General features: G+C 42.4%; 1 protein-coding gene across 6 annotated transcripts in view; it reads left to right on the forward strand.

Annotated features, from left to right (window-relative positions):
* The window catches only part of LOC105560553 (tetraspanin-1), a 47,551-nt gene that overhangs the window by 23,328 nt on the left and 12,676 nt on the right, over positions 1-11,547 (forward strand). The window lies entirely within an intron of this gene.

Consider the following 11,547-nt stretch of genomic DNA (forward strand, 5'->3'; position numbering starts at 1 on the left):
CCAAGTTCTAGCGTCATGGACGCAGGCCCTCATGCCTACGACGCACGCCCGCACGAAGTTTGGTAATTTGTGAAAAAGATGTGTACGGGAAGAAGAATATAACGTCCAACCTGACCATTAGAGGCGTTTCTATTGCTATTCATATTATTTATTAAAACCGATCGAATTTATTATTGTTGTCGATAACTTAACTTTCAAGTCGGTCCCCCACTCGAGTCTCGCGACTGGTTCGAACAAAGCGGGTTGCTTTCGATATTTAAACGAGCCGGACAATTCCCGGCGAAAGCACCGGTTCTTAAACGAGTTTGAATTCCTACTGCGCCGTGTGTTTCAATTCCGTGGCCCGCTCGTGCCATGTTTCCTGCTGCTTTGTTAAACGCGCGATCTCGTTTTATGAGTTCTGACAAATTTTAGAGACACTCAACCTACAGATACCTCGAGAATCGGCGGCCTCGTCGGCAATTCACCGTCTGCATCAGCCGCTGGACTTTATTCTCGAGATTCGCCGCCGAAAGAGTTTCGGGGCAGACGTGTCGGAGAAACGCTGGACGAAAAATGTGACTCGGCGCGTGTTACATCCTTACAGAGCCGGCTATTTATACTCCCAAGTTTCTCTTGCGCAATTCTCGCGCTAATCGCGCGCCGTGAGTTCGTTACGCAATTAGCGGTGCAACGAGGAAGTTCGACTTGAAATCCCAGCTGGACTCGTTTACCGATTCTCGCGCGATTATCACATCATATCGGGGGAGGTATTCTCGTTTCCTTCACACGTTCGACTCACGCACTTCCGCGTGCGCGGCGCACATATAAGACGATCACGCCTCTCGCTGACGAATCCTTTCGTTAGCATCGGAAAGTCATCTAACGCGGCCGGCATTAACGAGCACGAGCACGTGCGAAGATACGCGGCGAGAAGCGCGTGACGCGTATTGTGTCGTGCCATTGTCTTCGATGCGCATGGACGCAACGGTGTCACTATCGCACGTTTTAACATGATTTTTTTATGCTACCGCGTCGGATCGATGATGCAAAGCGCGCGTACACTTGCCGAGATTCTCTCCGTTTTCTCAAGAAGATAAATCTCTCGCGCATGAATTCACTGAAATTTAACGAATAGACCGACCTCCGAGAGCGCCCGCGACAAAGACTCGAGAGACAAGTGGAATATAGGAACTAGATCAGCTTGGAGATAAACGTTCATTTCTTTCGGAAAGATGCCAAGTGCACGATGGATTTAACGAGCATTACTAAAATGCGATATGTCACAGATATTATTCGATCTAATTAATGCCCTATATTAATTGTATATATAATCACCTTAAACAATAATCTTTTTTAATAAAAAAAGTTAAAAAAGACACCCAGTACAAGCGTCATCCAATCAAGAATTACATAATTTAATTATTTGGATATTTTTTATTAAATAAAAAAAACATTTTTATCTATTGCTCATATTGATCCTGATCTCTCGTTAACAATAGTTCTCTTAACTTGCTAGTCTCATTCCAACCACCCTCGACTCTGTTTATATACTTTAATCTCGTATTAGTTGAAATTTTATATTTATATTATATTTTTTATTTTTTTATTGTTAGTTCGCTTGAAAGAGACCACAAACCATGGTCAGAACGTTGCGAGCTGTGTACAATGAACGTCAGATACGGTCAAATAAGCACTGAAGTTATAGTTTTAGTTAAACAACGCGATGTGAACGAGACCTACTTAAGTTGTAACGATTACTCGTTACGGATCAGTTTTTAAGACAGTTTCGCTGCTTCGGAAGTCATTAGCTGCTTACCTTATTACGTACAATCGCATGCGTAACTGTTCTAATTGAAATGAAAAAAATACTTAATTTAAATCGGTAATTGAAGAATATGCGTGCGGCGCGAGAACCGTCTTGGTGTCGCGCGACTAAAATAAGACACGCTACGGAATTATCGTGCGGTTGAATCAACAAACTTCAAAGAAGCTCGCGTCTTACTTGACATGTAAATCAAATTAATCGTGCTAGTTCTATATATTTTTTGTTTTTTTTTTTACGCCGCGCAGCGACCTGGCAGGGACCCAAGTCTTTCCCGCAGGAAAGTAGCGCTTCGCGTTCGCATCGATATATTATTTTAGAAGAATCCGCAAGGGATGTACGGAGTATTGTATGGCGAACGTACACGTCCTATAGCCTTTCTTTAATTACGTGCCGCTTAGTGGCACCGGATAATCTACGTTTAACGAGGTGCTCGGCTCTGTAAACTACGGAGGAGAAGGAGCGCGAAAAAGAGCGACTTACCCTAAAGGCCGCGGTTAACGAGAACAATGGGGAATGGAAGTTACTACTTCCTTCGAATAATTGCCGCTGCAAAACCGTTTCCTTCCTCCCGCGCGCGCGCACCTGAGGCTGCCTCTTATCGATGGCATCGCGACACATGTCTGACCGTATGCAGAATGTATTAAAAGTAAGCTAAAAGAACACGTAATGAAAAATGGGGTATTGAATTAGAAAATTCAAGATGGCCTTTACACGTCAACCCTACAACTTTGGTCTTTAACATTTTGTTCCAAACTTGAATGATTGAAAAGTTATTCAGGAATGACGACTTAAATATCCATAAATATGGATAAATCGCATCCTTGCACCAATTGACACCAAACTATCAACTTTCCTTTAATTATAGTAAATTTTAAAAAATTCAACCCGATATCTCTAAATTTACGGAAGTTGTAGCGTCCACAATTTGAACGTACACACATAGCACAGGCATTGTGGTCTGAATGTGATTTTTCGACGTTTTGGAACAATTCTAACACATTGGCAAAGAAAAATGAGACTCAATTGTTTTCACGAAAACGAAGCAATATGTATTAATATTATATATAGAAGAAAGTCCTCTACGCGGAGAGAAGTTTTTCTTAAAACTTATCCTGAAACTCATGTGAACGTGGGCCAGAGTGGCATTTTGAATAACTTTCTCTACGAAGAAGCGATATGTATTAATATTATTATATAGAAGAAAGTCCTCTACACGGAGAGAAGTTGTTCTTGAAACTTATCCTAAAAATCATGCGATCGTGGGCCAACGTGGCATTTTGAAGAACATTATGAGAGCTTTTTCAAATTTTACCATACATCTTACTAGTACTTGGTATACATTTTATTGGTAGAATGTATGGTAAAATTTCGAAACACTCTCGTAAAGTTTTCCAAAATGCCACGTTGTCCCACGATTACATGATTTTCAGGGTAAATTTTAAGAGAAAATTCCCTCCATATACCATGAGATAGCGAGATTTCTGCTAAATTAGACATCATCTGTTGGTTTCGCCAACAATCGACTTTACTGCTCTTGGAATGAAACCTCTTTAGTCAAAAATTCATTGTTAGACCGTGCAATCGTTGCGAGAAAAGATTTGTAATCGAATTTGGATGTTGAAAACCTGCTATCTCGTAGGGGAATTTTCCTCTATCAATTTATAAAAATGATTCTCATTTATTACGTAAAACACTACGCGGACGTAGGCGCAGATATTTTTTCCCTCCCGAGGAAAACGCGAGGATCGATGGCAGATCGCAACGCGGAGCGCGATGTGCGACGTGGGTACAGGCAGGGAGAACGAGAAATGTAATTATCGGTACTTGGTCGCTGATGAGATGATTGGTTGTCACATTAGCGCAACGCGTGGGAGGATCGGGGTGCTCCGTCGCGGATTCGTGGCGGTCGCTCTCCTCGATAGGTGCGCACGCCAGGGGTTCCTCAGCTCTCCGGACGGGTGTTTCCTCACGCGGCTCGATCGGCCGCCGCGCCGCTCGCGATCTTACCCATTGCTAGCCCTCCCGCTCGCCGAGATGCGTGGCGTTGCGAAATCTCGCCCGAAATCTTTTTATATTTACATCGCGCGCTGCTGCCCGGTGGCGCCGGAGCTAGATAGCGGAACGCACCGCGGAAAAGTAAAAGTGCCGCTTTCGTTTTCGCGAGTTTCGCGCGGCCGGCGAAAGGGTAACCGGCGCGTTTCCCTATGATAAAGTAACATTATAATTAGACCAGTCATTCATGAAAAGAAAAAAACAGCTTACGACGTGTCGTAAGATTAGAGATCCGATTATAAAATATATGGGAGAGAATCCGCGGGAATGAGAGTCACTAAAATTAATCTTTAACCGTTACGCGGAGTAATATTGAATGTCACGTGAATCACCAAGGAATCTTTTTTATAGCCACCGCTATAAATATCGTTACGTCAATAACAATGTCACGCGGTGGATTACGCGGTCTCGTTTCTAGTTTCTAGAGGCAATTTGCGAATGACGGCGTCGCATGGGAGAACGAAAATAAAATCGCGTCGTATCAGGCATTCGCCGTATTCATCGTTTGGATGTACGAACAAATCGCCGTTCCATTATTAGCGAAGACTCGGGGACGCTTAGAAAGTCGCTTCTAATCACTCTAATCGCACGGACATGACTCGTGGCCGTTATATACGCTGGCGTCTCTTAGAAACTCCTCGCGAATAGGACTCGGTTTGCGAATTATGTGGGTTAACTGTTTTAGGTATCACGAGTGTAATAGTTTGTCCGGTCGTTGTCACTTTCTGGGTTTTTATTTTTTGGTTAACTGTTAACCAGAGATTAGTCGACACTCCATCTTTTTCTACACTGAAAAAAATTTTTTCCGCTACCGTACACTGGGAGAGAATTTTCTCTTACAATTTACCCTGATTGTGGGACAACATGGCATTTCAAAGAATTTAAAAAATCTCTTGTAAGTCCTTTCATTTTCAGGGTGAATTTTTAAACTCACAAAATTTTATACGCATGGTTTTGTCTCTAACACTTATTCAAATCCTCGTTCGAATCATTTGAATAAATAAAATAAAAGCACAGAACAGATGCTTTATTTTGCACAAGTAGCAAATAACATAAAAATGTAAGACACTCACCTCACCGATTTCTCCGCTGTTGCCCGATGCCTCCTAGACGTGCTCCTCCTCTTAGATTTTCTTGTTGCACTCACACAACACAACACTCACTCGCGAAAATAATCGATCGCGCGAAATTTCGAGCACTCCCGTACGCGATATGAGATACCGCGAAACGCACGAAATATTACCAACAACTTGCAATTTTTGATTCGGAAGAATAGGAAATGGATAAATCACTATTGAATTGACGATATAGAACGTAACGCGAGCACCGGAAGCATAATCCGCGGTAAAGAAGTAGTTATTAGTCCGCAACGAAACGATATTTTACAATCTTAGTCCTTCAACCTACTCCTCGAAATAAATTATGTGAGCAAAGTTTCCAGCGATAAACAGTTGTTATTTATAATTGCAACAGTTAATCGAGATACTTTTCCGATTACGTTTACATAATGTAACGACGTGCGACAAGGGACTTTCTTTACTTCCTGCCCGTTCGAGTTGCGAAGAACGACAAAGCGAATTACAGCGCGAACGACGAAATCGTACAAATTTCTCTCTTTTCCCGAAAATAGAACAGATTACGCGAAATTGATAGATAATTAAAAACCCGGTGCGTAAACGAGATGTAACCGCGACAAAGTACAACGGTTTACATTCATAATCTAGATGAGTTAGTCGCGTGAAATATCTATGTATACGTTGATAAAGAGCCGTCGCCTCAACACGCAATTCGTTTCTCATTACAAGTTGTAGAAACTTAATAATTAATCGAGGAACGTTACTGATAAAGGTGTACAAATCAACAGCGTTTTATCCTTCCGTTCATCGCGATCAAGTCTTGGAAACCGATAATGTAAAAGTAATACTACGCACGGAGCGACTCTCGCCACTGTGCCTGCCGGCTCGACGTTCGGCGAGCGAGTGATACCGCGGCGACCTTCGGGTAAACAATGGCCCGTGTAACGTCGTACGATACCGCGCCGAGAAAAACGACAAAAAAACGTTGAAAGTTCGTTGTCCCGTCTACGAAATTGAAAATTCTGTACTTAATATTTTACATTACTTTGTTCCGTGACATGTTACTACGTTTTGCGTATCGTTCTGCGGACTTATTGGTACTGATTAAATTAACAATTAATTCTGTTCAATCGAGAAAAGGTTTCGAAACAAAAATCGTTGTTACTTAAATTCTAATTACTAAGATTAGAGATTTTACCTCGATATGTATATACAAATGTATATTACTAAATTGCAAATCTTCATTTATTATGGGCAAAAATTATTGAATCATTTACTTTAATAATAATATAAATTGGTATTAAATACTTTATTGGAAATAGCATTGCGCGCGGTATTTGGTTTTAATTTATTCGTGATCTTCCATACGATTCCATCGTGATTTACCATACGATGCACGCGAGTTATGCATCTTGAAAAAAGTTACACTAAACGGCCAGGGAAAAATTAATTCCGGCTTCTGGAAAACCTGAAAAAGTCAGGAAATTTTTTCCATTGAGTTTGCTGGACACCCTGGAATACTAAATTTATTAATTATTTTTATATAGTAAATACAATCACAATAACAGTAAATTTAAATTAAATTCCTACAGGAAGAGACTAACTTCTGGTTAACCGGAAAGTGAAAAACCGGGTCTCGCGGAGGAGACTTGTCTCGATTGGAAGTCCTCGCGAAAAAGCCCGATCGAAAGAACTTCGAGCGGGAATTTCGCATAGAGGATTGTAGAAGGAAACGAGCGCGCGACGCGAAAGTCTCGGGGACGGGCGTAGATTAAACGATGCCTCATCTTGGGGTACCCTTATCACTCAGCGAGAGATTACCGCTGTCGTTTACATTTCCTCGACGACGATTCCGTTTTCCACCGCGTCTGTCGCCGCCGACCGATTCCCTCCCCCGGTTTGTGTCCCGTTAATTGCCGTCCTGCTCGAGCGATATCGATAGAGAACTCGGATTTGCTGCTTCGAGCAGCGGGTATCGTCTCATCTGTAGACAATAGCCGGCAAATTGGACCGCGATATCGATATTAATCGGCAGCGTCGATAACGCGTACGAAACTTAAGCGACGATGAAGAGGGGGGGGGGGCTTGAAATTAGAAAGGAAAATTTTCCTCGTGGGAGAGAAAATTCACAGGGGACCTGGCTTTCGCTTAGACATCCGTCCTCCTTCTCCCGCCGGCTGTGTTCGACGCGTACGCGAGCACGAGGGGAACCAGGTATTTAGGACGTACGCCGTTAGCTCCAGAAAATGCATTAACTCGCTGACGCACGCGCAACATACGTCCGTGTACTGTAAATGCGCTAAATTAGGTCATTTCGGAGCAACAGCTCGTGCTCGACGATGGGCCGTGGAATCGTAATTCCCCGTGTGCGTGTGTGCGCGCCTGATGATAGGCCGTGTATTCTTTATTAGAACCTCACATTATTTTCGCTTTAATCCTCCAATTGCCGAACCCTCGTGAAGGACCTGGCGGAAGTTCCGCGGATTCTTACGTTCGCTAACTGTTTAAGACGACGGCGAAGAGATTAAAGAAAGGACTCCTTTCTTTTCTTTTTTTAAACGCGAGCGTTGATAATTGAAACTTCCTGAGGGATCTCGAGTCGATTTGTTCAATATAATTTGAAAAAGGTCATCGGGATTTCCATCTTCCGATATTACGTATTTCTGTAATGAAAAGTTAAAATAAAATTCGGCCGGAGCGAAATCTAGAGTCCACTCCACTTCTAAAAAAGGCATGTAAGTCGATTAGTCGCATATCTCGAAGTATTGTTGCCGCTTTTCCGCGATGCTGATTAGCTGTCTCGCTTGTGCGATACGACATGCTTCAGTCGTGTTATTTGCAGCTGTCAAACCATGCGAAATTTTAGAGAGAGCAAATGGCGCGCGCTTGTCCCTTACTAAAAAAGAGATGTTACCAGCGCGAATGTCATTAATATCGAACAGTTAAGGCCCTTCTCCGTGATGCCGATTGATTTTCTCGAAGCGCGATGTGCTTCACTTCTCTTTTAGATTCAGAGTAAATGAAGGTTTACAATTTAGAAATACTAGACATGACAGAACGCGCGCTTCGCGAACGCTGTTTGTGGTCAGGCATTGCGTATTTTTAAGAATTTGTACACGCAAAGAGAGAGAGAGAGAGAGAGAGAGAGAGAGAGAGAGAGAGAGAGAGAGAGAGAGAGAGAGAGAGAGAGAGAGAAGTAATTATATGCGCAACGTCACTTTAAAATAAAAAGTAATATGTCACTCACTGATACGAGTCGCAACAGCAAAGTTGTACATCGCTAAGTATATGTGTTAAACTGTAACAATACAAAAATGTATACGATATTATTATAGACTAATTATGTAAAATCCAGACTATTGTGTTAAATATACTTTATATTTAATAATTTTGAAAATGGATATTTATTAAAACAATTATATAGAATACTGAAAGTCTTCCTTTTAAATATGAACTCACAAAATTTTATACGTATGGTTTTGTCTCTAACACTTATTCGAATCCACGTTCGAATCATTTAAATAAATAAGAGCACAGAACAGATGATTCATTTTGCACAAGTAGCAAATAACAAAAATGTAAGACACATACCTTACGATTTCTCTGCCGTTGCCCGATGCCGTCTAGGCCTGCTCCTTCTCTCAGATTTTCTTGTTGCACTTACACTCACAGTACTTACTCGCGAAAATCGATCGCGCGAAATTTCGGACACTCCCGTACGTGATGTAAAATACCGTGAAATGCAGTAAGCGACGTTCTTTACTTCCTGCCCGTTCGAATTGCAAAGAACGACAGAGCGAATTACGCCGTGAACGCCGAAGTCGCACAAATTTCTCTCCCCGAAAATGGAACAGATTACACGAAATCGATAGATAGTTAAAAGCGCGGTACGTAAACGAGATGTAACCGCGACAAAGTACCACGGTTTACATTCATGTTTTAGATGAGTTGGTCTCGTGAAATATCTATATACGAGTACACGTTGATAAAGAGCCGTCGCTTCAACATGCAATTCGTTTCTCATTACAAGTTTTAGAATCTTAATAATTAATCGAGTAACGTTACTTGTCACTGATAAAGGTGTACAAATCAATAGCGTTTTATCCCTACATTCTTCGCGATCGAGTCTTGGAAACCGGTAACGTAAAAATAATATCACGCACGGAACAACTCTCGCTACTGCCTGCCGGCTCGACGTTCGGCGAGCGAGTGATAAGTACGGAATTTTCCATTACGTAGATGGGCCAACGAATTCTCAACGTTTTTTTGTTGTTTTTCCATCGGCGCGGCATCGTACAACGTCACGCGGACTATTGTTTATACCAAGGTCGCCGCGCAGTCACTCGCCGAACGTCGAGCCGGCAAGCAGTGGCGCGAGTCGCTCCGTGCGTGGTATTGTTTTTGCGTTGTCGGTTTTCAAGACTCGATCGTGAAGAATGTAAGACTAAAACGCTATTGATTTGAACTCCTTTATCAGTGACAAGTAACGCTACTAGATTAATTATTAAGTTTCTAACTTGTAATGAGAAACGAATGCGCGTTGAGGCGACGGCTCTTTATTAACGTGTACATGGATATTTTACGAGATTAACTCATCTAAAATAGGAAAGTAAACCGTGGTACGTTGTCGCGGTTACATCTCGTTTACGTACCGCGCTTTTAACTATCTATCGATTTCGTGTAATCTGTTCCATTTTCGGGAAGAGAGAGATATTTGTGCGACTTCGGCGTTCGCGCTGTAATTCGCTCTGTCGTTCTTCGCGACTCGAACGGGCAGGAAGTAAAGAACGTCGCTTACTGCATTTCACGGTATTTTACATCGCGTACGGGAGTGTCCGAAATTTCGCGCGATCGATTTTCGCGAGTGAGTGTGTGAGTGTAAGCGCAACAAGAAAATCTGAGAGGAAGAGCAGGCTTAGGCGGCATCGGGCAATGGCAGAAAAATTGTAAGGTGTCTTACATTTTTGGTATTCGCTAATTGTGCAAAATAAAGCATCCGTTCTGTGCTTTTATTTATTTAAATGATTCGAACGTGGATTCGAATAAGTGTTAGAGACAAAACCATACGTATAAAATTTTGTGAGTTCATATTTAAAAGGAAGACTTTCAGTATTCTATATAATTGTTTTAATAAATATCCATTTTCAAAATTATTAAATATAAAGTATATTTAACACAATTATAGTCTGGATTTTACATAATTAGTCTATAATAATCGTATACATTTTTGTATTGTTACAGTTTAACACATATACTTAGCGATGTACAACTTTGCTGTTGCGAACTCTATCAGTGAGTGACAAATTACTTTTTATTTTAAATTGACGTTGCGCATGCAATTACTTCTTCGCGTGTATACAAATTCTTAAAAATATACAATGCTCGACGACAAACTGCGCGCACGAAGCGCGCGTTTTATCGTTTTTAGTTAATTTAAAACGGAAAGAAATGCGATTTTACCGTGTTTCTCTTATTATCTGCGGGTTCGAAAAGTCTCTCTAATCGTTTGCGACTTCCGCGAGTGCGCCGGGACACACCATTGAATTGACACATCGATATATCCGTCCCGTAAGTGATGCGGCGTTTCAAAGATATTTTTCGAAATGAAAGGAAAAAATATTGTTGATAAAACAAATACTTTCCATTATTATTCGCGACTTCCACCGAGCTTGAAGTCTCTCGAGCTAAAGAGTGAATCGAGCTCCCTTTTGTGCTGCATTATTCACGGGATGACCCGACACAATTCAATGTTACTGATGCTAATGAGTGTCTTTTGGACTAATAAAGCACTAAAAGCAACGTGTTAGCTCAGCGAGATGAATGACTCACGGTGCTAGGCCGATCGTACCGCTCGAAACCGACCGGCCTACGTCCGCTCGCTTATCATTCGCTCTTCGCTGCGTTCGAATAGTTTTGATCAATCTGGCGGAACAAGCCGGTGAAACCGAACACGAGACAGCCTTATTAGTCCTTTCACCTGGTGACCTGATTTTTCGCCGCGCGGCTCCGCCGACAAGTGGCGGTGTTCAATAAGACGTGCAACGTCGGCGCGCCTATACTAAGGTGTGGGACTCGCACTAAAAATACCTTATGTCCGCTCAACAGGTGTTCGAGATAAGAGCGTCAACGTGCCCGCGAAGCCGATCCGCGGCAGGTATCAAATCGCGGCGGTACGCTTTTAGACGGGGCTCACAGTCGCTGCGTTCTCGCGAACGTAAAAACGACGGGTCACGCAACGAAACGTGCTCGGGTCTTATCTAGCGAGGGTCGTAAAAGCGAGCCTGCACGGCGGCACGGCACTTGTAAATTACTCGCAAGTAATTCCGCGGCGGAACGAGACAGCGGAATTGATCCCCGGTAATTTATCGTAGCTGCGATAAAAGTCTCACGTTAGCATTGCCGATTTGATTGACTTGCTAATAGCCGACTGCACTTTCAATTCCAGGCCGATGCGAACCTGAAGCGCGAACGCGCGATAAATTATCCCGTGTGTTGGCCTCAAATTGAAATTATCGTTACCAATTTGCGTTCCCCGCGAGGGGGGGGGGGGATGTACGTAAGGTTTTGATCGTGGAAATGTTCGAAATGGATTTCGATCGGAATCGTTCGATT

The sequence above is a fragment of the Vollenhovia emeryi genome, unplaced genomic scaffold (assembly GCF_000949405.1).
Source record: "Vollenhovia emeryi isolate VEMERY1.0 unplaced genomic scaffold, V.emery_V1.0 DF939228.1, whole genome shotgun sequence".
NCBI classification, from domain to species: domain Eukaryota; kingdom Metazoa; phylum Arthropoda; class Insecta; order Hymenoptera; family Formicidae; genus Vollenhovia; species Vollenhovia emeryi.